Source organism: Neomonachus schauinslandi, chromosome 7 (genome assembly GCF_002201575.2).
Source record: "Neomonachus schauinslandi chromosome 7, ASM220157v2, whole genome shotgun sequence".
NCBI lineage: Eukaryota > Metazoa > Chordata > Mammalia > Carnivora > Phocidae > Neomonachus > Neomonachus schauinslandi.
In genome coordinates, this window is record NC_058409.1 from 123,708,483 (window position 1) to 123,734,126 (window position 25,644).

A 25,644-nucleotide genomic window follows, 5' to 3' on the forward strand; every position below is an offset into this window, starting at 1 on the left:
GATTCCTCAGCTGGGAAGAAGGTATTAGAACACACACACAAAAAGCATTTTTTAAGGTTCCCTTTAAAAACAGCCAAAACTTACCCAAAGCAATGTTAAAATGGGAGACAGATGACTTTTCAAGAAGAGAAATTATAATCTCTAGGAAAGAGATCCTTTGGATCTTTCCTTACCTTCTTTAGACCTTTCAGTGGTTTTCAAAAGATGAGGCTAAGTGTGCTCTAAGTAGAAGCCTGAGGGTTTTGGAACCCCAGACTCCCATGAGTAAAACGAGGTGTTGGAATGAATGGGCCCCATGGTCCTGTCCAGCGTGGACATGCAATAATCCTGTGCCCAACCAGCTGATCTATATTCTGAGCTTATATTGAGTGTGGCATAAGCAACCCCTAGGAACAACCAAGCGCTGCTGTTAAGGCAAGAAGGACAAGTCTTCCCCTTGATGAGACATCTCATCAACCAGGAAGTGATTAGTCAGACTGGATACGATAGCATCTGTACCTCAGCCTCCCTGGAGTGTCCATGAGGTCCCCCCAAAATCCATGCCTTGCATAGGAAGTCAAGAAGATACTGTGCTGATAAAAATTTGGACTGCCAGTGAGAGTTCTGCCCCCATACTTGGGGAAGAAGTGCATATTTCAGATCCTAGCTATTGCCCCCGGCCCAGCTACATAAAGTTCTATTTACAGAAGGATAAAGGAATTAATATTTTTGACATTTTGAGGAAAGCTGAATCCAAACCACCTTAGATATTGTTTCTTTTACACCAACCCTCTGAGACTACACTGTAAAATGGAAATAATAGTGGGATTTTTAAATAGTAGGCCCATAGGGTTAGTTAAATTTAAATGGCATAACCCATGTAAAATGGTAAGTGCTCATTAGAGGATAGCCATCAACCATTCATCCATTCAACAGATGTTTATTGAGTTATCGACCATGTGCTGGGGCTATTCTTAGTGCTAGGGAAATGGCAGCAAATACCATCAATGGAACTTATGTTCTCTGTGTAGGAGATAAACGAAACAAATAGTATATCAGACGGTGATAAGTGCTAAAGAGAAAATAAAAAGGAAGGAGGAGAATTATGGAGTGTCCATGGAAAAAGAAGCAATTGCAAATAGAGCAGTCATGGAAAGGTAGACACACCTCTAGTATTTGCAAGGCTTGGGGGAAAGGTACAAGTAAAGGACTGCTTGCTGTATGTCTAAATACTTGATAAAATCAATCATAGACTTGTCTTCCCATCTTGACCGTGTACCTTCTTACATCTTGGAAGACCATGCTCAGATTTGGAGTTTTCAAATCCTCAGAGCACTGCACTAGAATGTGAAGTGTTTTGCCTCTAGCCAGTGTCCCTCCCCACTCCCACCTGTTCTCTTCCCACCTAAAACAAGGTCTTGTGCCATGAAGGCTCTCAAACACATGTGTCTGGATGCTCCAGCCCACAAGTCCAAGTTCCATGCACACACCCCATAAACAGCTGCTTCTCAGCCCTCCTCTCAGATTTAGGAATGTGCCCACTGGCCTCACGGTCTTAGAAGTAGGGTTGGGCCACTGGAACAGGGAACTCTGGTTACTCAGAATGTTCTCTAGGAGTGGGGAAAGGGAGTGGGCTCCGGTAGGCACCTCACTTTAGCCCTGCATACTCCTTGCCCCTCTGGAAAGGGATGAATGGGAGCCGTGCCCTCTAAAGAGGGAGTTCTAGGACAGTTGCCCTTCTTCCCTGGGTCAAAGAAAAGAACCAGTGAAGAACCCACTGATGTGGTAATTTTGAGAAAAGACCAAAGGAGTTGAGAGAGCAATCCATGGAAGGTATTTGAAGAAAGAGTATTGTGGACAGACAGCAGAAGTGGCAAGTGCAAAGCCCTGAAGTAGGAACATGCGTGATGTGTTCCAGGAGCATCAAGGAGACGAGAGAGGCCGGAGGGGCACATGTGAGGGGAGTGGTGATTTCAGAGAGAGTTCTGGAAGCCAGATCCTGAAAAGTCTTGTTGGTCATGATAATGAGTTGGACTTTCATTTGAACAAGATGGGAAGCCATTGGCAAGTTTTGAATAGAGAGGTGGTAGGATCTAACTTATGTTTTATTTTTTTAATTTAAATTTAAATTCAACTGAATTTAAATTAAAAAAATAATTTAAAAATTCAATTAACCAACATATAGTACATCAGTAGGTTCAGATGTAGTGTTCAGTAATTCATCAGTTCTGTATAACACCCAGTACTCATCACATCATGTGGCCTTCTCAATGCCCATCACCCAAATACGCCATCTCTCTACCCACCTCCCCTCCAGCAAGCCCTCAGTTTGTTTCCCAGAGTTAAGAGTCTCTCATGGTTTGTCTCTCTCTCTGATTTCTTCCCATTCAGTTTTCCCTCCCTTCCCTTATGATCCTCTGCATTGTTTCTTATATTCCACATATAAGTGAAACCATATGATAATTGTTTTTCTCCAATTGACTTATTTCACTTAGCATAATACCCTCCAGTTCCATCCATGTTGGGTATTCATCCTTTCTGATGGCCGAGTAATATTCCAGTGTGTGTGTGTGTGTGTGTGTGTGTGTGTATCTCACATCTACTTTATCCATTCATCTGTCAAAGGACATCTGGGCTCTTTCCACAGTTTGGCTATTGTGGACATTGCTGCTATGAACACTGGGGTGCAGGTGCCCCTTCATTTCACTACATCTGTATCTTTGAGGTAAATACCTAGTAGTGCAATTGCTGGGTCATAGGGTAGCTCTATTTTTAACTTCTTGAGGAACCTCCATACAGTTTTCCAGAGTGGCTGCACCAGCTTGTATTCCCACCAACAATGTAAGTGTACATCCTCACCAACATTTGTTGTTTCCTGTCTTGTTAATTTTGGCCATTCTGACTGGTGTGAGGTGATATCTCATTGTGGTTTTGATGTGTATTTCCCTGATGCCAAGTGATGTGTCTGTTGGCCATTTGGATGTCTTCTTTGGAGAAACGTCTGTTCATGTCCTCTGGATCTAACTTATGTTTTAAAAGAATCATACTGGCTGGTGCTGGAAATAGACTGCAAGGGGCAAAGACAGTGGCAGGGAAACCAGCCAGAAGACTAATGCAATCATCCAGGCAAATGGCAATAGCTTTAACCAAAGCGGTGGCAATGAAGAAAGTGAGAGGAGGTTTCGTTTTTAAATCTCATTTAAAGGTAGAGTTAACAGGATTTGCCAGTGGGTTGGAGGGGAGAGAGAGAAGAGTCAAGGATGACTCCAGGGGTTTTTGGCTTGAGTAACTGGAGAGATGAAGTCAAAAGTTTTATTTACTTTGTTTATCCGTAACATAGGAGTGAACATAATTAGAAACCGTATTACTGGCAGCAGCCAAAAAAAGGCCTCTGAATGATTTAAAGTACAAGAAAAGCAAAAGGTTTTAAATAAGAAGGGAGATAAACTTATATAGTTCTGCCTATGCAAGCAATTGTAGAACTGCATACATGTGTATGTTTTTTGTACACTAGTATTCACACCTGGACAGAACTTGTTTGCAAAATCGTAAATATCTTTTGTTTGAACTTCATTGTATGCCTTTAATCAAAAGGGCAGTCCCTGAAATTACTGTGGTACCATAGAATGAGCGCTTGGTCCTGTCGTCGGTCCTGGGCATGGCCCTTCTTAGCTTTGGGATCTCCAGCAAGACCTTTAATTTTTTCAAGCCTCAGTTCCCACATCTTAAAAATGTGGATGACGGTTGCCCATTTCGTCAGCTCTGAAACAGCATCCAAATCCCAGGTGTCATTAAGTACTAATGGCCTCCACTTAAGCAGAAGTTTAAACAAATATTTGGTCTTACCCATATTATAATTTATACTCTTGTTCATTGTTCTTCCTTGCTATGAACAGTTTATGATGGGGTGTTTTTTTTTAGCTATGATTTTGATGAAGTAAAACCAGTTAGCTCATTTGGTTATATTCTGAAATTAATGAGGTGATCTTTTTGTGTATGTTCACAAATTATCTTCACTCTGTTTCTTGGCCACACACTTCACCTCAGCTTCACAAATGAGTGGAATTGATTGCAACATGGATCCGACAAGAGAGTGGAAATCCATCACTCCTGTTGAGAAAACAGCTCAAAAAACAAGCATGCCTGCTGGTAGTAATATTGTCTTCATATTTGAAGGACACAACCTTGAATCCTTTGTGATCGTGGCAAAGAATAAATATCTACATAAGTAAATAAGTACAGTATAAGAAGGACCTTATAAGACTAAACAATTGTAAAGCTTAAAAATGTCTCATGAAGTATTTGGGCACTAAAATAGTTGAGACGTTATTTTCATAGCCTTCCAGAGTTTCTACACCTTAAATTATTTGAGCTTCCAGTTCTAGCTCTCTAAATCTTTGCTTCCTCAAACCAAGAAGTTGGATGCCTTTACTTCAAAGAGGTCTTCCAGCTTAAGAGATCGGTAATTCTATGAGTCTTCTTCCTGAAAACCGTTCCTTCTAGCTGACACAGTAAATATATTCACATGTATTTTATTTAATCCTAAACTTTAGAATCCAATTTTGGTGAACTGCAGTTGTTTGAAGGAGTTAGCAAATCCTCTGGCATCTGAGAAAATTATTATCAAAGCCAATGAAGGGAGTTGTCAACCCTGTGTGATTTATTTTGAAATCTATCAGCAGGGCTCTCTCTGGAGGTAAGGAACCTCATCAGCAGGCTTTGCTGTAAGAGTGAACCAACCTGGGATGATACCTGGGATTTGGCTACTGCTTCAGACTTAACCAAATGGGCAGTCATTATCCTTAGGACAGGGACAGGGCAGCTTGCTTCCTGTAGGCTTGCAGAAATAATAGTGTGTGTGTGTGTGTGTGTGTGTGTAATGGGGTAGAAGGATAGGGTCAGCTGGCGGAGACACAAGGGAGAAATAGGAGGGGGAAAGACAATCACAAAAACAGCAACCCACCCCGAGCAAATGAAAGAATTTCTTAGAATGCAACACTGGCTGTGTGTGTGAAAATTGGCTGGCGAATCATTTCCTTCATTTGTTTGTTATATAAAAATGATCATTTCAGTGTTGATGATGAAAGCCCAGAAGGAAATTTGGGCTTACTGTTTAGTTCTGCATATGGCTTTTGTGTAGAATAAAGCTTCGTACATGGGATTCTAAATCTCTGGCCCACAGACCTGAACAGGCAGATTTGAGACTGGTCATTACATAATTTTTGAGAGAGGAAATTTCCGATGAGTTGGCCCCAGGAGCAAAAGGAAGGGCAAAACTAGAGGACATTCGAAAGCCTTTGCCTAAATTTAAATCACAGTTCTCTCAGCAAATAACTGAGAAGCAACGAACTCCAAAGGTTAATGCATGTGGCTTTTGTTGGAGAGATTTCTGCTAATTATCTTTCTTATTAAAATATGACAACCACCCTTTATTAAGTGCTCACAATATACTAGGCATTTTATACACATGATTACCCCTCCTCAAAATAATCCTGCATGATGGATATTATTCTCCCCATATTAAAGATAAGGAAACCGAGACCTAGGAAAGTTATTAGCTCAAAGTCAAATAGCAAGTTAACAGAGGAGCTGTGATTTAATTCCAGATCTTGCCAGTAGCAAGTTCTGTGAAGGTTGTGTCCTTCAAATATGAAAGCAATATTACTATCAGCAAGGACTCTTGTTTTTCCATACCCTAGCTTGCCTCTGTTTGTCTGATAACTTGGCAAATGTGCACATCAACCTAGTGGGCCTTTATATACTTCTCTCCATTCTGTCAGTCTTAACTGCTATGAGTGAGATATGAAAAACAGGAAATCATAATATACATCATTGTCTTCAGTGTATAGTTGCTTCCTTGTTCTGCATTGGTTTTCTCCCTTGTTAGAATATTTATTTTGCCTTTGCAGCAAACTAACAATATAAATTTTATATTTTCTCTGGGATATCTCTCCCAACACATTGTGAATAATGAAAATTGGCCTAAAATGTTTAATTAAGAAGCTGCAAAATAGACCTTACTCAGACAATACTTGCATTAGTGTGGATTCATGGCGTCCATTTGTCCCTAGAGCTATAGAACCTTTAAATTAGGCTAATCAGTACTATTGTTATGTGCAATATTGGCAATTTTATTCTATGCTTTTCCATTCCTGGCATCTGTGCTTCTAAATATAATGTGATGTGAACTCCTACATTGTTCTAGTGGTTTTTTAAAAATTTTTTGTGCTAATAATTTGAAGGGGAGGAGCAACATTTACTAAGAAGTGTCCCAACTTACATGGCAGTATCTGAAGCTTACATCTAATATAATAATGGCTTAGATGCTGGTCCTGAAGTATCAATCATTCCAAAATTTGAGCTTCCCAGTTTTCTGCATAGCATTTTATCATGTGTAAATATTTTCCAATGTACCATTTGTTTTCTTGAGGTACAGAGGGATACAGTTATTTACAGAATAAATCTCACCTGGATTAAACAATAAAAATTGCTGTGCACCAGTAAATTGTTTACTAAACCTTGCATACATGAATGAGGTAGGTATCGCTTCTCGGCCTTTTGGCTAAGATCAAGTGTAGTATACATGAATGAGGTCCTAAAGAGAATGGATCACACAGATTAAGCCTGTAAAACTTCCCCATTGTGGTGGTATTATCTAGGGCCCTACTACCAAAAACTGAAAATGTTATTTTTTATCTTTGTTATTTATGTTTTTTGACTTTCAAAAAAAGAAAAACACACCTTTGTATTAAAATGGGCTGAATTATAGTGTGGCAACAAACAAATTCCATTGGTATGTTCCAGTTACCGGTTGCTTTATGACGAACTGTCCCAACCTAGCGGTGTAAAATAACAATCATATTATTATGCTCACAAATTCTGCATGTCAGGAAATCTGACACAACATAATGGTGATGTCTGTGTCTGCTGCATAATATTTGGGGTCTCCGCTGGGAGCGCTCAAATGGCTTGGGGGCTGAAATCATCTGGAAGCTTCTTCACTCACGTGTTGGGTGCCTGGCTGGAATAACTCAGACTCGCTGGGACTCGTAACAAGAGCACCTGCGTGTGAACTTTCTGTGCGCTTGGGGCCTATGGTGGCTGGATTCAGAGAGGGAGCATGCAGAGAGCCAGTGTTCCAAGAGAGTTAAAGCTGCAAGAGCAGCTTTCTGGCCTTTTCTGACCCAGTTTCCACAGTCATGAAACATCACTTCAGACACTCAGCTCAAAGGAGAGGAGAAATAAGAGTCTACCTCCTGGTGGGAGAATGGTAAACTCACACTGAAGAAGAGCCTGTTGGATGGGCGATATTATGGGCCATCCTGATCATCTTTGGAATATACCATCTGCCATGCATCGCCTTATTTCATGCTCAAAGTCTGCTGTGGATCCAGGCAATTCTCCAGAGTGGATTGTTGGCCTAGCAAATCCAGGTTGCCTCTTCCATCTCGCAGCTTCTACACATCACTCATGACTCTATAGAGCACGGCTACAGAGGAAGAGCAGCATGGAAGATCCCATACCACCTGCACAAGGAACATAAGTCACTTCTATTCACATTTCATGGCTCACAAAGCCATGCCTACATTTAATGGAGCAAGCAAGTGTGGTCTTCCTGTGAGCCCACCGAGAAAATAGAGCTAGAAATGCTGGCAAAGGGCAATAATATCTATCACAGCTTCAGAGATCTTGCCTGAATGGTGAAATCCTGTAATTCCCATCAGTGCTGGTTTCTGTACTTTGTCAAATTAGTTCTTTCATTCCTTCATCCATCTAACAAATATGTATTTGATGCCTACTATGTGCAACGCATCAAGACCTAGTTCCCAGAAATGATTCAGCTACCTTCAAAAAGCATATGATTTTACTCCAGAAAACCAATTAAAATTTCAGTTGCTTTGTCATTGATTCCTGTGGGGGTGGGGGGGGAAGGGGTAGACAGATCCTACACTGTCCCCTCCGAGGAATATGAAATAAGACTTTTTTTCCTCTCGTTACCTCCCAGGATAGTGGTTTTATCATTTTTATACACTATTATAGTCAAAACCCTTTTCCTTCAGTATTCATCATCTGTCTTCCCTTTTGTGGCCATAATTTCATGACAGACTATTGGGGATGCAGCTGTATTTCCAGAAAATGCAGATGGTGGCTATTAAATTGGACACTGCCATGGCAATAAACTGTGTGATAAATTAAATGGTTTTAATCCAGTTTAGAGTAATCATGCACCATTAGTCTGACAGCCCGATTCTACAGCCCAATTCCATTTGTTGTTGTTTTAAAAATAAATTTAGATATCAAGGCTGCAAAATGTAGATAAGTCTGGACAGAAGTCTCCTATTTCCCAAAAGCAGAGCTTGTAACTACATTTCAACAGCGAAAGGAACAAAAACCAGCAGGAGCTCTGTTTGTGGAGCCAGTTTGTGTTTCAGTCTTCAATTAGAAAATTGTGTTTTCTAATGGAAAACCATAGGACAATCCTCACTCCTTGGTGAGAAAGAATGAAGAGGAAGAAATGAGCTCTTTGATAGCCTGAAGTAATGATATTGTGGTTTTGCCTGGGTAGCTGTCTTCCTAAGTGACTTTGGGTGTGTAGAAAATCACTCTTAACTTTGGTTTATCCAATGCACCAAATCTCCCACTGGAATTTTCTAAATTATTAAGAACTTAGGGAAAATTCTTATTTAAAAGCAAATAATAAGAAATGTTTATAAGATATAAAAATATCTTCAAGATGTGTTTAAGTAAACGTATAGCTGGTAAAATTAGAACTCAGGATTGATAAAGCTCTTCAGTGAGACCTCTAACTTTTGAAGTACACCCACAGTGACAAGAACGCCTACAAGAAATTGTATAAGAAACTTAGTGGTCTGCTAGCCTATCCCACATAGTGTCTTATGGAATTTATAGGATTATTATCATAGGTTTTAGTTTGTTACAGCTATATGGCTTTGTGAAGTCTCACAAACTAGGTCAACCAGTCAGCCCTCAGATCTCTCATACCATATTTGGCTGAGCCAAAAGGAACAAACAGAGATATTATCAAAACCACAAGCAAAACTGTCAATAGGTATTCTGATGATAACTTTACCTTTTAATGAAATCTCAGGTCTTTTAAGGTCAGTCAGATGTAAACTAAGCTGCAAGATGATTATACTAAAAGGAAAGTTACTAAGCAGCACAACATTTTGAATTCCAAGAATTTTAGTTACATCATGGTAGATAAATATCACCAACTTCACTTATTTGGTGCTTTGAAGTCCGAAGCACTATTTTAGAGCCCGAAGTTGTACTTCTCAAGTTCATCTTCTGGCATTCTTCTAAAACTTTTGAAGGCTTACCAGTCCTTAAATATTAAAGAAACTCTGTGTGTTATGTTTATTTTTTATATGTATGTCTTGCATCTTTAAAATTCGACATGAATATGTACTTCTTAAATCCCAAACACACGTGCTACCTATCATTTATCTCTTTTCCATGCTTAAGTACAAATAATGGTATTTTAAATGTGAAACTAGGGATTCCCTTGTTGGCAATATCAAATTCCGCTAAACTGTTAAATTATAGAATTTTCTATTTTAAAATCAAGGTTTGAACTAAATGGCTTCTAAAATCTCTCCCTTCTCTGAGAGAAGGAAAGGGACTAGTATTTATTGGACACATACCATGTGCCCTGTGCTTACATACAGTGTCTTATTTAATCCGCACAACAACCCTGTCAGGTAAACATTACTGTCTTCTCTTTCAAATGAAAAACCCAACTTCGTAAAAATTAAAGTTTGTCCAAATTGACATGACCAATCAGCAGTGAAGCTGGACTTCCGCTCCAAATCTGTCCAGCATCACCCACTGTCTCCTATCTTTGCCCCTCCTCACTTTACATGCTATTTTGCAGTAAGCGATGACTATCTACCCCACATAACATTGAGCCTTTATTATTTTTTTCTCAAGCGAGGCTAGAACCAAACCTTCTACTCCCTTTACTGGCATCACAAAAAGTTTCACTAATTCTAAGCAAATAAACACAACAACAGCAAAAACCTATACCCTGGAAATTCAACCGAAAATGAACGGTTGGAATATTATTAGTGTGTATAAGGCAGTTGATCAACATCTACTTGATTACACAAAGTAAAGTTGTAATTAAAACAATTTTCTAAATAATTAAGGTCAAAATATTGCTATTAAGGAAAAGGCAACTTGAAATATTTAAGAGAATGGGTTATAAAATTTTCCAACTTAAGTTAATGCCATATACTTAGAGAATTTAGTCAAAACACCTTTCCAAGTTTATTCCTTTAAAAATGAGTGGAAAATTAAACCTATGATTTATTTTCTGTTGTTTATTTATCTGTGTTGTAAACATAAATGTATTTTACGTATTTTTCTCATGAGGTTTTATTTTTTAGTATCGTTTTTGTTTTTTTTTTTTTTTTTAGTTTTTATTTTAATTCCAGTTAGTTAACATACAGTGTTACGTTAGTTTCAGGTATACAATGTAGTGATTCATCACTTACATACATCACTCGGTGCTGATCACGACAAGTGCCCTCCTTAATCCCCATCACCTATTTCACCCATCCCCCCACCCACCTCCCCCTCTGGTAACCATCAGTTTGTTCTTTATAATTAAGAATCTCTTTCTTGGTTTGTTTCTCTCTCTCTCTTTTTTCTCCCCTTTGCTTGTTTGTTTTGTTTCTTAAATTCTACATATGAGTGAAATCATATGGTATCTGTTTTTCTCTGACTGACTTATTTGACTTAGCATAATACTCTCTAGTTCCATCCGCATGGTTGCAAATAGCAAGATTTCATTTTTTATGGCTGAGTAATATTCCATTGTTTATATATACTACAACTTCTTTATTCATTCATCAGTGAAATGAATGAAATGTTGGGTTGTTTCCATAGTTTAGCTATTATAGGTAATGCGGCTATAAATATCAGGGTGCATGTATCCCTTTGAATTAGTATTTTTGTAATCTTTGGGTAAATACCTAGTAGTGCAATTGCTGGGTCATAGGGTAGTTCTATTTTTAACTTTATGAGGAAACTCCATACTATTTTCCAGAGTGGCTGCACCGGTTTGCATTCCCACCAGCAGTGCAAAAGTGTTCCCCTTCTCCACATTCCCGCCAAGATCTGTTGTTTGTTGTGTTGTGGATTTTAGCCATTCTGACAGGTGTGAGGTGATATCTCATTATCTCATTGTAGTTTTTATTTGCATTTCCCTGATAATGAGTGATGTTGAGCATCTTTTCATGTGTCTGTTAGGCATCTATATGTCTTCTTTGGAAAAATGTCCATTCACGTCTTCTGCCAATTTTTTAATTGGATTATTCGTTTTTTGGTGTTGAGTTTTATAGGTTCCTTGTATATTTTGGATACTAACCATTTATCAGATAAAAATTTGCAAAAATCTTCTCCCATTCTATAGGTTGCCTTTTAGTTTTGTTGATGGTTTCCTTTGCTGTGCAGAAGCTTTTTATCTTAATGAAGTCCCAATGGTTTATTTTTGCTTTTGTTTCCATTGCCTTAGGAGACATATCTAGAAAGAAGCTGCTGCAGCCGATGTCAAAGAGGTTACTGCCTGTGTTCTCCTCTAGGATTTTTATGGTTTCAGATCTCACACTTAGGTCTTTCATCCATTTTGAATTTATTTTTGTGTTTGGTGTAAGCAAGTGGCCCACTTTCATTTTGCATGTTGCTGTCCAGTTTTCCCAACACCATTTGTTGAAGAGACTGTCTTTTTTCCCATTGCATATCCTTTCCTACTTTGTCAAAGATTAACTGACGATATAGTTGTAGGTTCATTTTTGGGTTTTCTATTGTTCTTTTGATCAATGTGTCTATTTTTGTGCCAGTACCATACTGTCTTGATAACTACAGCTTTGTAATATAACTTGAGGCCTGGAACTGTGATGCCTCCAGCTTTACTTTGCTTTTTCAAAATTACTTTGGCTATTTGGGGTCTTTTGTGGTTCCACACAAATGTTAGGATTGTTTGTTCTAGTTACGTGAAAAATGCTGTTGATATTTTGATAGGGATTTACATTAAATGTCTAGATTGTTTTGGGTAATATAGACATTTTAACAATATTTGTCCATCCAATCCATGAGCATGGAATGTCTTTTCATTTCTTTGTGTCTTCTTCAGTTTCTTTCACCAGTGTTTTATAGATTCAGAGTACAGGTCTTTCACCTCTTTGGTTAGGTTTATTCCTAGGTATCTTATTATTTGTGGCGCAATTGTAAATGGGATCAATTTCTTAATTTCTCTTCCTGCTGCCTTATTATTGGCATATAGAAATGCCACAGATTTCTGTACATTGATTTTGTATACTGCAACTTTACTGAATTCGTGTGTCAACTCTAGCAGTTTTTTGGTGGAGTCTTTCGGGTTTTCTGTAGAGAGTATCAAATAATCTGCAAGAAGTGGAAGTTTTCCTTCTTCCTTGCCGATTTGGATGCCTTTTGTTTCTTTTTTTTAAATTTAATTTTATTTTATTGTTATGTTAGTCACCATACAATACATCATTAGTTTTTGATGTAGTGATCCATGATTCATTGTTTTTGTATAACTTTTATTTCTTTTTGTTTTCTGATTGCTGCAGCTAGAACTTCCAGTACTATGTTAAATAACAGTGGTAAGAGTGGATATTCCTGTCTTGTTCCTGACCATAGAGGAAAAGCTCTCAGTTTTCCCCCATTAAGGATGATATTAGCTGTGGGTTGTTCATGCATGGACTTTATTATGTTGAGGTCTGTTCCCTCGAAACCAACTTTGTTGAGGGCTTTTATCATGAATGGATGTTGAACTTTGTCAAATGCTTTTCCTGCATCTATTGAAATGATCATATGGTTCTTATCCTTTCTTTTATTCATGTGGTATATCATGTTAGTTGATCTGTGAATATTGAACCACCCTTGCAACCCAGGAGTAAATCCCATTTGATGGTGGTGAATGATTCTTTTAATGTATTGGTGGATTTGGTTTGCCAGTACTTTATTGAGAATTTTTGCATCCATGTTCATCAGGAATATTGGCCTGTAGTTCTCTTTTTTAGTGGAGACTTTATCTGGTTTTGGTATCAGGGTAATTCTGGCCTCATAGAATGAATTTGGAAGTTATCCCTCCTTTTCTGTTTTTTGGAATAGGTTGAGAAGAATAGGAATCAACTCTTTAAATGTTTGGTAGAACTTGCCTATGAAACCATCTGGCCCTGAACTTTTGTTTGTTGGGAGTTTTTGATCACTAATTCAACTTCTTTGTTGGTTATTTGTTCAAGTTTTCTATTTCTTCCCTTTTCAGTTTTGGTAGTTTATATGTTTCCATGAATTTATCCATTTCTTACAGATTGTCTAAACTGTTAGCATCTAGTTTTTCATAATAGTCTCTTATAATTGTATTTCTGTGGTGTTGGTTGTTATTTCTCTCTCATTTTTTGATTTTATTTATTTGGGTCCTTTCTCTTTTCTTTTTGGTAAGTCTGGCTGGAGGTTTATCAGGTTTTTACAATTTTTTTCGAAGAACCAGCTCCTGGTTTCATTGATCTGTTCTATTGTTTTTGTAGTTTCTACATCATTTATTTCTGCTCTAATCTTCATTATTTCCTCCCTTCTGCTCGCTTTATGCTTCATTTGTTGTCCTTTTTCTAGCTCCAGTAGGTGTAAGTTTAGGTTGTTTTTTTTGAGATTTTTCTTGCTTCTTGAGGAAGACCTGTATTGCTATATACTTCTCTCTTGGGATTGCTTTTGCTGCATCCCAAAGATTTTGGACTGTTGTTTCATATTCATTTGTTCCCATGTATTTTTTTATTTCTTCTTTGATTTCCTGGTTGACCCCTTCATTGTTTAGTAGCATATTATTTAACTTAAATGTATCTGTGGTCTTTCCAAATTTTTTCTTGTGGTTGACTTCTAGCTTCATAGCACTGTGGTCAGAAAAGGCCCATCCATGGTATAATTTCAGTCTTTTTGTATTTGTTGAGGCTTGTTTTGTGACCTGATATGTGATCTATTTTGGAGACTGTTACATGTGCACTTGAAAAGAATGTGTATTCTGTAGTTTTAGGATGGAATGTTCTGACTATATCTGTTAAGTCCGTCTGGTCCAGTGTGTCATTCAAAACCATTGTTTCTTTGTTGATTTTCTGTTTAGGTAATCTGTCCATTGATGTAAGTGGGGTGTTAAAGTCCCCAACTATTATAGTATTATCAACTAGTTCCTTTATGTTTGTTATTAATTATTTTACATACTTGGGTGCTTCCATGTTGGGTGCATAAATATTTACAATTGTTATATCTTCTTGTTGGATTGTCCGTTTATGTTTATATAATGCCCTTCTTTGTGTCTTTTTACAGTATTTGCTTTAAAGTCTAGTTTGTCCAATATAAGTATTGCTACTCCAGCTTTCTTTTGAAATCCATTCGTGTGATGTTTCTACACCCCCACTTTCAATCTGCACATGTCTTTAGGTTTAAAATGAGTCTCTTGTAAGCAGCATATAGATGGGTCTTGCTTTTTTATCCATTCTGACAAACTATGTCTTTTCATGGGAGCATTTAATCCATTTACATTCAAAGTAATTATTGATAGATATGTGTTTATTGCCATTATATTATCATTTTCTTGTTTTATCATGTTTTCTGGAGATCTTCTGTTAACCTTTCTTGTCTTTGTCACTTTTGGTCTCTCCTTTGCATTCAAAGAGTCCCCTTTAATATTTCTTGCAGGGATGGTTTAGTGGTCATAAACTCCTTTAGTTTTTGTTTGTCTGGGAAATTCTTTATCTCTCCTTCTATTCTGAATGACAGCCTTGCTAGATAGAGTATTCTTGGCTACAGATTTTTCCCATTTAGCATTTTGAATATATCATGCCACTCCCTTCTGACTTGCCAAGTCTCTGTTGAGAAATCTCCAGCTAGCTTTGTGGGTCTTCCTGTGTGAGTTAAGGACTTCTTTTGTCTTGCTTCTTTAAAGATTTTTTCTTTGTCACTATATTTTGCAAATTTAATTACAATATGTCCTTGCATTGGCCTGCTTTTGTTGATTTTTTTTTTTAATTTATTTTCTGACAGAGAGAGACACAGTGAGAGAGGGAACACAAGCAGGGGGAGTGGGAAAGGGAGAAGCAGGCCTCCCACGGAGCCAGGAGCCCGATGCGGGGCTCGATCCCAGGACCCTGAGATCACGACCTGAGCCGAAGGCAGACGCTTAACGACTGAGCCACCCAGGTGCCCCGCTTTTGTTGATTTTGACGGAAGTTCTCTGTGCCTCCTGGATCTGGATGTCTGTTTCCTTCCCCAGATCAGGGAAGTTTTCAGCTATTATTTCTTCAGTAGCTTTTCTGCCCCTTTCCTCTCTCTTCTTCTGGGACTCCTATAATGCAAATGTTATTGTTTGATGGAGTCACTGAGTTCCCTAAGTCTATTCTTTTGTTCCGTAATTCTTTCTCTTTTTGTTCAGCTTCATTATTTCCCATTATTTTGTCTTTTAGGTGACTAATTCATTCCTCCACTTCTTCCAGGCTTCTGTTCATTGCCTCAAGTCTGTTTCCAGTCTCCTTTATTGCACTCTTCATCTCTGATTGATTCTTTTTTAACTCTTTTATCTCTGTGGTAAAGGTCTCACTGATGTCTTCTTTCCTCAAGTCCAGTGAGTATCCTTATGATTTTTGCTTTAAATTCTCCATCAGGCATGTTACCTATATCAGTTTCACTTACATATCTGGCCATGACCTTATCTTGTTCTTTCATTTGGGATAAATTCCTCTGTGTTGGCATTTTGTCTAAGTCTCTGCCTTCTTCTGTATGTTAGAAAAGCCATGTCTTCTGCTCCTGAGAGCAATGGCTTTATGAAGAAAAGGTCATGTAGTGTCCAGGGCCTGTTGCTTCAGAAATTGTCTCCAATGTGTGCTGTATGTACTCTGCTGTTGTGTTTTGACTGCTCTATCCTTCAGGCCAGTCATCTGCAGAGGTTCTCCTTGCCTGCTGTGGGCAGTGTTTGGTCTCTGGCCTGAATGTGGCAAGTTTTATGTAGGTTTGCTCTGGTTTGCTTATGAAATGAGACCTGACACAAACTCCACCAGAACTGAAGCCCTTTCCCTCTAGTTGGGAAACGTGTTGTGGGCAGGGGTTTGTGCTGGTCTTCTGGGGGAGGGGACTGCCGCACCGGGACTGAGGCAAGCATGACTAAGAAGGGCAGTCTTGCTACACTGTACGGGGTGGGGGCCGGGGGGCCTTGGTATAAACAAGTTAGGCAGCCATGTCAGTGCTGTGCTGCTTCCCATGGGTGGCTCTGTGTTTATGATGAGTGGTCGGGGAGGGAAATGGTGCCAGCCAGCAACTTGTTCTCAGAGAGGCGTCTCCACCAATGCTGCCTGTCAGGGTCACACTCTGAGAAGAGCAGTCTCCCCACTGTGTGCCCCCGGCATTCCCCAGATCTCCATCTCCACACTGTTTGTCCCGGTTGTTTGCCTGACTTCTCTCCAGGAGCAGTGGGCAATGCCCTTTGGGCTCTATTCCAGCCAAGCTGCTGACCTTTAAAACTCCAGGCTTTAAGCCCTACTGCTTGTAAGAACTCACACAATTCAGGCCCTCTTGTCTGCCAAACCATTGGCTTTGGGGAAACGTTCTCCTTGTGCATTCCCCTATATGCTCCTCTCTCTCTCCCTCTCTCTCTTTCTCTCTCTCTCACTTTTCCACTACCATGGCTCCCTCCCCTCCTCAGCAGCCACAGTCTATTTCTGCCCTAAACCCACATCTCTGCACTTTCTACCTACTTTGATATGGCCTCTTCTCTCCCTTTAGTTATGGAGTTTGTTCCGTCAGTCTTCAGGTTGATTTCTGGGGTATTTAGAATGATTTGATAGTTATCTAGCTGCATTAATGGGATAAAATGAGCCTAGCATCCTCCTACTACACTACCATTTTCCTCTCCTTCCTCTCATGAAGTTTTAAAAAACAATTTTCTTCCAATTCTACCACAGTAAATGCATTCACATGTCCCACTTGTGACAATTTTTTTATCCAGTTAGCTCCATAAAAAGTGCCCATACATATTTGTCAAACCTTTGGGTTTTGTTTCTCTTTTTTGCCACACTTTATTTTCTCTTCTTTTTTGTGTGTGTAGTTGATACACAATGTTACATTACTTTCAGGTGTACAACATAGTGATTTGACAAGTTTATAGTTATGCTGTGCTCACCACAGGTGTAGTTACCTACTGTCCCCATACACCACTATTACAATATCATTGACTATATTCCTTATGTTGTGCCTTTTAGTCCCATGTATGTTCTTTTTTTAGAGTTAAAATATGTTTGTCCAAGTATAAAACAAGCCTTTTTTTCAGGAAGTCAATAGTGCTTTGAATGACTTCTATATTCTGATTCTTCTAAATTGTTAAGTTTGCCTCTTCTGATTTGGAATTTATCCTTTATTTTAGGCCCTGATTTTTTTTTGAGATTTATTTATTTATTTATTTATTTATTTATTTATTTTAGAGGGAGAGAGCAGAGGGGTGGGGAGGGACAGAGGGAGAGAGAGAATCCTGAAGCAGACTCCCTGCTGAGCACGAAGCCCAACTCGAGGCTTAATCCCAGGACCCTGAGATTGGCCTGAGCTGATACCAAAAGTCAGCTGCTTAACCAACTGAGCCACCCAGGCGCCCCGGCCCTGATTTCCACAAAAGCATTTTTCCCAGCTAACCCTGAGTAATCATACAGTCGCAGCTTTTAGCGTATCATGAGTCCCATTACCATTCAGCTTCAGTTAAACTCTGCCTCCCAAGACATAGATTCTGATTGTCAACATCTATTTTGAGTGAAAAATGATTGAACTATCTTCATTTCATTTCAACCAAAAAAGAAATCTTCTTAAAATTTTGGTTTAATAATTCCTGAAATGGGAATGCTAACAGACTCCCATGGATCTGAGAAAACATTTCATGCTTCCAGAAATGAGGAAAGAAATGAAGCAGTGATGTCACTCAGGCACAGTTGGAAGCAGTGCCGCTAGAGCGAGGAGTGAATCTCAGACAGAGTGAGCAGCACAGGAACTGGCAGCGGAAAAGTGGGTCTCCTGGCAGCAAGAACAATTGTAAACCTTTCCCAGTTGTGGCTGTGCTTTCTAGTTAGGTTATTATAAGAAGTTGTGAAATGGAAAACTGTATGAAGAATCAGTGATGTACAGTGGAACAAAAGGGACTGACTTTTAATGGCTTGGCAGATGGGGTAGTGTTGGAAAGAGGGGATGGCATCACTATCCTCCTCTTCTCCCCAACAGCCATGCCCATTCTGGGTCCCCAGAACTTTAGAGATAGGAGTAGAATGTGTGTGTGTGTGTGTGTGTGTGTGTGTGTGGTGATTGGAGCTTCTTTCCTGTTCCCAGCCCAGTTGGATGTCTCCACTTCCCTCTTCTTTTCTTTTTCTCCAACTCCTTTCCAAAAGAATGAAAGAAGTCCTGCTTCAGACAGGCTTAGGGGGACTAAATAAGGGCATGACTTAGATCTGCCCAAAAAGCCAACCTGATTGCCTGGTTAAGTAAATAGTTGTTCTGTCAGAGCTGTGCTCTCAGAGAAGCTCTGAGGTTGCCTTTCATCACTCTAAGCCTATATATCTGGGGTCTCCATCCTTTCCTGCAGAGAGAGGAATTAAATTGCACATTCTTAAACCATTGACAGCATGTGCAGTGCCCTATCCTGGACCTGTGTGCCTGGATTCATATTCTTAGGAGGAATTATAATGATGGCACACATATGGGCCAAGATATTGAGGTGTTCCCCAACCCTCAATTAGGAAATAATGTTGCCACCCATATATGAATACAGTGGTGCTTAAGAAAGGCCTCTGTTAAAGTGTTTCTTCTTGTGAATATAAAGGCCTTTATGGGAGGAGCTTAATCTTTGCTGTAATGAAACAGTGTGCAGAAGAAAAGAAATAACAAAGATTAGAGTAGAAATAAATGAAATAGAAAATAGAAAAACAATAGAAAAAATTAATGAAACTAAGAATTGGTTTTTGGAAAAGATAAACAAAATAGACAAACCCATACATAAACTAATTAAGAAAAAAGAGAAAAAACACAAATAAAACAAGGAGACATTACAAGTGATACCACAGAAATATTAAGGACCATAAGAGACTATTATGAGCAATTATATCCCAAACTACTCAATAATCTAGAAGAAATGGATAAATTCCTAAAACCATACAATCTACCAAGACTATATTTTCTTCTAGTTATTTTTTTATTTAAATTCAATTAGCCAGCGCCTGGGTGGCTCAGTCGGTTAAGCATCTGCCTTCGGCTCAGGTCATGACCCCAGTGTCCTGGGATGGAGTCCCACATCGGGGGGGGGGGTCCCTGCTCAGCGGGGAGTCTGCTTCTCCCTTTTCCTCTGCCTGCTGCTGCCCCCTGCTTGTACTCTCTCTCTCTGTCAAATAAATAAATAAATAAAATCTTTTTTTAAAAAATTCAATTAGCCAATATATAGTACATTTGTTTTTGATGTAGTGTTCAGTGATTCATCAGTTGCTTTTAACACCCACTGCTCATCACATCATGTGCCCTCCTGAATTCATCACCCAGTTACCCCATCCCCTTATCTACCTCCCCCTTCTGCAACCCTCAGTTTGTTTCCCAGAGTCAAGAGTCTCTCATGGTTCGTGTACCTCCCCTTCAGTTTTCCCTCCCTTCCTCTATGATCCTCTGCACTATTCCTTATAACCACATATGAGTGAAACCATAAGATAATTGTCTTTCTCTGATTGACTCATTTCACTTAGTATAATACCCTCCAGTTCCATCCATGTCAGTGTAAATGGGAGGTATTCATCCTTTCTGATGGCTGAGTAATATTCCATTGTATATATGAACCACATTTTCTTTATCCATTCATGTGTCGAAGGAAATCTGGGCTCCTTCCACAGTTTGGCTATTGTGGACATTGCTGCTATGAACTCTGGGGTGCCTATGGCCCTTCTTTTCACTACATCTGTATCTTGGGGGTAAATACCTAGTAGTGCAATTGCTAGGTCATAGGGTAGCTCTATTTTTAACTTCTTGAGGAATCTCCATACTATTCTCCAGAGTGGCTGTACCAGCTCTCATTCCCACCAACAGTGTAATGTTTCTCCACATCCTCACCAACATTTGTTCCCTGTCTTGTTAATCTACCAAGACTATATTATAAAGAAATAGAAAGCCTCAATACACATATAACTAGCATAGATATTAAATCAGTAATCAGAAACTACCCAAAAAAAGTCCAGGACTAGATGGCTTCACTGGTGAATTCTTTTTTTTTTTAAGATTTTATTTATTTATTTGAGAGAGAGACAGCATAGAAGGAGAGTGAAAGGGAGAAGCAGACTCCCTGCTGAGCAGAGAGCCTGGTGCAGCTCTCGATCCCGGGACCCTGAGACCATGACCTGAGCCAAAGACGCTTAACTGACTGAGCCACCCAGGCACCCCTTCATTGGTGAATTCTATCAAACATTTAAAAAATTACTGCCAATTTTTCTCACACTCCTCTAAAAAAATGAAAGAGAAGACAACACTTCCAAATTTATGTTATGAGGCTAGGATTACACTGATACCAAAGACACCACAAGATAAAAATACTGCAAGCCAATATCCCTGATGAATGCAGATGTAAAAATCTTCAACAAAATACTAGCAAACCAAATCCAGTAACACATTAAAAGGATCATATACCATGACAAAGTGGATTTATTCCTGGAATGCAAAGATGGCTCAATATATGCAAATTAGTTAATGTGATATATCACATTAACAGAATAAAAGATGAAAATCACATGATTATCTCAATACATGCAGAAAAAACATTTGACAAAATGTATCATCCTCTCATGATAAAGACTCTCAACAAACTAGGAATAGAAAGGAAACCTCAACATAATAAAAGCTGTATATGAAAAACCCATAGCTAACATCATATTCAAAGATGAAAAGAAAAGAAAAAAAGAAATCTTTTACTCCAAGATCAGGTAAAAGGCAAGGATGACCACTCTCACCACTTCTATTCAACATAGTACTAGAAGTCCTAGGCAGAATAGTTAGGCAAGGAAAAGTAATAAAAGGCATCTAAATTGGAAAGAAAGAAGTAGAAATGTCCCTCTTCGTAGTTGACATGATCTTACACATAGGAAATCCTAAAGACTCCATAAAAAATACTGTTAGAACTAATAAATGAATTCAGTATGGTTGCAAGATACAAACTAACCATACAAAAATCAGTTGCATTTCTATACACAAACAACAAACTATCTGAAAAGGAAATTAGGAAAACAATTCCACTTACAGTAGCAACAAAAAGAATAAAATACTTAGAAGTAAACTTAGCCAAGGAGATGAAAGATTTATATACTAAAAACTACAAAACATTGATGAAAGAAATCAAAAGAACTCACAAACAAATGGTAAGATCCCCCATTTTCATGGATTAGAAGATTTAATATTGTCAAAATGCCTATACTGCCAAAGGCAATCTACAGATTCAATGCAATCCCTATCAAAATTCTAGTAACATTTTTTAGAGAAATAGCAAAAACAGTTCTACAATTCCTATGGAACCACGAAAAGACCATGAATAATGAAATCAATCTTGAGAAAGAAAAACAAAGCTGAAGGCATCACACTTCCTGATTTCGAAATACATTACAAAGGTCACAGTAATCGAAACAGAATGATACTGGTGTAAAGAGGCATATTGACCAATAGTCCTGAATAGAGAAACCAGAAATAAATCCAAGTATATATAGTCAACCAATCTTCAAGAGGGGTTCTACGAATATATAATGGGAAAAAAAAGATAGTCTCTTCAACAAATAGCCCTGGGACAACTGGATATCCAGTGAAAGAATGAAATTGGACCCTTATCTTACAACAAACACAATAATCAACTTGAAATGGTTTAAAGACTTAAATGTAAGACCTGAAACTGTACAACTAGAAGAACACAAATGAAAAGCTTCATGACATTGGTCTTGTCAGTGGTTTCATGGATATGATACCAAAACCACAGGTAACAAAAATAAAAATAAACAAGTGATACTACATCCAACTAAACACTTCTGCACAACAAAGGAATCAATAAACAGAATGATGGAGTAACCTATGGAATGGGAGAAAATATTTGAAACCATATATCTGATAAGAAATTAACACACGTACTGCATGGAGCACTGGGTGTTATACGAAAACAATGAATCATGGAACACTACATCAAAAACTAAAGATATATTGTAGGGTGACTTAAATAACACAATAAAATTAAATTAATTTTTAAAAAGAAATTAACATCCAAAAATCGGACAGAACTCCTACAACTAGATACCAAAAAAAACTCCAAAACAAACAAAAAACTAATAACCCAAATTTAAAAATGGGCTAAGGATTTCAATAGACATTTCTCCAAATGAAGACATACAAATTGCCAAAAGATATGAAAAAAATGCTCATCATCATTCGTAGTCAGGGAAATGTAAATCAAAACCACAATGAGATAGCACTCCATACCTGTCAGCATGGCTATTATAAAAACACAGAAACAAAAACAAACCAAAAAAAAAAAAAAAGCGTTCTGGAGGATGTAAAGAAACTGGGACCCTTGCATGCTGTTGGTGGGAATGCAAAATGGTACAGCTACTATGGAAAACAATATAGAGATTTCTCAAAAAACTAAGAATAGAATTACCATATGATTCAGCAATTCCACTTCTGGGTATATATCCAAAAGAATGGAAATCAGGATCTCGAAGAGATATTAGCACTTCCATTTTATTGCATCATTGTTCACAATAACCATGATATGCAAACAACCTAAATGTTCCTTAACAGATGAATGGATTAAAAAATGTAGTATATACATACAATAGAATACTATGCAACCTTTTAAAAAAAGGAAATTGGGCAGTATGTGACAACATTGATAAACCTTGAAGACATTATGCTAAGTGATATAAGGCAGTCACAGAAAGACAAATGTTGCATGATTCTGTTTATCTAAAATAGTCAAATTTATAGAACCAAAAAATGGAATGATGGTTGCCAGGGCCTGGAAAGAGGAGGATTGGGAAGTTAATAATCAATGGGTGTAAAGTTTTAATTAAGCAAGATTAATAACTTCTACAGGTCTGCTCTACAGCATTACACCTGTAGTCAACTATAATATCCTGTACCCTTAGAAATTGTTAAAAGCATGTGAAGTGTTCTTATACAATAAAATAACTTTTTAAAATAATATGTCAGGTATTCTTGGGAGGGGAGGGTGCTTACCTGTTTAGTCCCCTATCTTAATTCCAATTGCCTTTGTCATTGATAAACAGAAATGTAGGCTCTTTCTTATATTTTTTACTCATTTTATAAAGAAGGTGCTTCTAAGAGAAGTGAATTTTGTTTCTTGTAGTATTAAGCTTTTGTTTATTGTTTCATTCAATCAGCAAACATTTGTTGTGAACCTGCCATGAGCCAGGCACTCAGCAATGTTTTGGAGATACAGAGGTGAAGTAAGACCCCTGTCTTCAAGATGCTTTTAATGGGCAAGGCAAGCACATTTTCTCTGAGTTGCATGAATGCAAAATAATAGTGTGTGCTAAGTAGAATAGATGCATAGAGCAAGTGATAGAAATGCTCAAGCAGAGTTCACAAAAAACCGTCTAATATAGAGTGCACCACAGAAAGACTCCTACAGGGTGCATTTGATAAAAATGGGAAACACTCAAAGATTCCTCCAACCCGAAATTTCTTACTAAGAACTTCGTCGAGTGGAGACTTGTTCCCTTAACAAGAAGGAAGGCAGTCATTTGCTGTGTAGTTGACATAAATTAGGTGTTGTCCACTTCTCTTGCCATGATTCCATCAAATGGAGTTGCAGACCCTGAAGAGCAATATTTCTCTTCTTGTCTTTATTTTGTTTTTTTCAAAAATCATCTACAGGGCAAATGAATGCTCCAGCAATAGGTGTCAGAAAAAAACAGGAAGACATTTCTGTTCAATCAGAAGGATTGAACGTTTTAGTCCTTGTGGTCATTGAACGTTTATGAAATCCATTTTCGGTACTTGCTGGGTCAGGCTGATGTGTGAACTAGCTTCCCACAGCCCATCTTAATCGTTCCTGGGTGATTTGCCAGGGCTGATACTTTAACATGAATGCAAAGGGGATGAGCACTAGTCTCCTAATACATTCGTTACTTGCCACACCATGCAGGTAAATAATATGCATATGATAATTTGAGAGACACAGTGTTCCCATTGCTCTTTTTTTTTATTCCTGGAACACTGTCTTTTATAAATGCAGCAAAAATCAAAGGCAAAATTACCTCAAAATTTGATTTTACATTCCTCCTATTCAGCCTTGCTGGTGCCCACACAACACACATAGTATGTTCTTCATTTGTCCAGTGGTTTGACAGAACAACCCCTTCTGTTCACACTCTTACTGTAGAATTCTAGAATAACTCAATGAAGACTCATGCATTTGTTGATTTACAAATATATTTTAAGCACCTACTATGTGCCTGGCATTATGCTAAACCTATGCTATGTTTAGTAGAAGAGTGGAAAAGATGGAAGCATCTGAATCAGGCACTGTTGGGGGTTTTTTCCCCAAACTTTTCCAAAATCTGTGGCATCATATAAAGACAAAAGATAACATGAAATGTATATTTTAAATAAATGATTAATAGTGAATGAGAGAACTCAAAAGCTCTTCAGAACACATATTTCAATGGAGAGCCATGAGTAAGTTGATAAGCTGGAAAAACAGCATGAATGGGCCCAGGGATTTGGGAAAGAAAGCCCCATTTATGGACTTGGCATTTTGAAAGCAGATGCATAAGTCAGTTTTCTTAGAAATAAGTGAACACATAATTGTGTTTTCCTGAGAGTAGAGCTTTATTTATGTGCATTTAAACTATCAGAATGTTTTAGACCTTGTGGTCAGTAATTCTTCCACTTACTCATTTAACAAATATTTATTGACCTACTACTGTGGATCCATCAGTTGTTGTTGTAGGCAATGAAGAGTCCTACGCTCCTTGACTTTACATTTGACTCAGACTAGAGTGAAAATAAATAAATAAACAAATATACCAGATATTAGAACTTGTGATATGTGCTATAAAGAAAACAAATGGTGTGTATAAGAATGTGTGTGTGTGTGTGTGTGTGTGTGTGTAGAAGGGTAATTTACATAAGGTAATTAGGTGGAGTCAATCATGTACATAGAGGAGGAAAAGAATTTCAGGCAGAAAACAATATTTACCTCTTGTTTCCAAAAGATAGCTCTGCCTGGACAAAAGCAACATACAATTATCTTAATCAGAGGTTGGCAAATCCCACCTACCATCTATATTTATAAATAAAATTTTAGTTCTGTTTTGATAAGTGAAGTGTTTTTACAACACAGCCATGCCAATTTTTTTTCACAGTGTCTATGGCTGTTTTCATACTACAGCAACAGACCTCTATAATGGCAACAAAGGCAGTATGTTTTTCAGCAACGCTGAAAATATTTACTATCGGGCTCTTTACAGAAAAAGTTACCAACCCCTGATAAATCAGAAATTTGAATAATCATTACATTTGTTGTCTTTTTTATTCTGTTGTCTTTAGCCCTGTGAGATTAAACAAATCGTT

At 38.1% G+C, this 25,644-nt stretch overlaps 1 pseudogene; it reads left to right on the plus strand.

The window, feature by feature from the left end:
- The first annotated feature begins 6,521 nt into the window (after positions 1-6,521).
- Positions 6,522-6,761, plus strand: LOC123325470 (annotated as a pseudogene).
- Positions 6,762-25,644: the final 18,883 nt, after the last annotated feature.